Consider the following 1,128-nt stretch of genomic DNA (forward strand, 5'->3'; position numbering starts at 1 on the left):
ACCAGACATGGATTTGGATATGGCTCCACCTCTAAAACTAAGCCTCGCCCCACGATTCCTGTCGTCAAAAACATGCCGTGTGGGCTAGAATTTAAGTTCTGCTCACCTAGCATGATGGAATGGTTCACATGAAAAACCCCAAATTCTAATGTGCTTAATTGAGTCTAATGTCAGTGTTACCACGTCCTTTGATTTCCCTTCCAAATGACTTCCGTTACAATCGCGCCCGATTTTCCGTCGTTATTCTCCGACTTTTGGGTGATTTTCTAGTGGTGCCTAAGGGGATCGGCTGCAATTTATATATAAATATGTAAGTATAAGCAACTTTTCTACGGTCTTCATTATTAGCTTCAACGGGAAGGGTTAGAAGTTTCTTAAAATATGTTTAATTGATGGCCTCGGAGCTGACAACTATCAAGGAATTTTCTCTTGTCGCGTTGATAGCCATATTCGTATTTGTGATTATTTGTGAAACGTAGAGTCACCGTGAGTATGATCCGAGTGTGCATTATCAGACGTTTGTAACATAGATTTATAGAGGTTTTTCAAATCTATTCTGGTCAGGATGGCCGAGTGGTCTAAGGCGCCAGACTCAAGGTAAACTTCCCTTCCGATAGAAGGGCCATGGGCATTCTGGTCCTCTCTGAGGGCGTGGGTTCGAATCCCACTCCTGACAAAGATTTTGCATCTCAACAAACAACTTCGGCCAACCGGTTAACTGGGCCCCATGGCCCTAAAATGAGGGGATTTTCTTCCTTGCATATCGTAATGGAAGGTCGCAGGTTCGAATCCATGAGTGCGAAATGTATTTTACGCTTTTCAATTATCTCCACTGTCCTTATCAATTTTATTCCACTGACCTTATCAATTTTATTGTGTCCGTCATTATTTGATAGCAGACACAGATGGAAAGCTATGGGAAGAGATTACAATATGGGGAAAATCTTGGATAAGTTACCTTCCGTTAAAATAATAATATCTTGGCTTTAACATTTCTTTAAGCCCTGGTTAGGTACCACAAACTTAGATGGTTAACAAATCAGCAAAATCAAAGTTATTCAAACCTTGACAAAGTATATAAAGGTGACGACGGACTGTTTCGAAACACTTCCTATTTGGTGATACAGA

General features: G+C 40.9%; 1 non-coding gene across 1 annotated transcript; it reads left to right on the forward strand.

Annotated features, from left to right (window-relative positions):
• Positions 1-559: 559 nt before the first annotated feature.
• Trnal-caa lies at positions 560-676 on the forward strand. The gene is made up of 2 exons: positions 560-597; positions 632-676. It is a non-coding gene; the product is annotated as a tRNA-Leu (tRNA).
• The last annotated feature ends 452 nt before the right edge of the window (positions 677-1,128 follow it).

This window comes from Penaeus monodon, chromosome 23 (assembly GCF_015228065.2).
Source record: "Penaeus monodon isolate SGIC_2016 chromosome 23, NSTDA_Pmon_1, whole genome shotgun sequence".
Classification (NCBI taxonomy): domain Eukaryota; kingdom Metazoa; phylum Arthropoda; class Malacostraca; order Decapoda; family Penaeidae; genus Penaeus; species Penaeus monodon.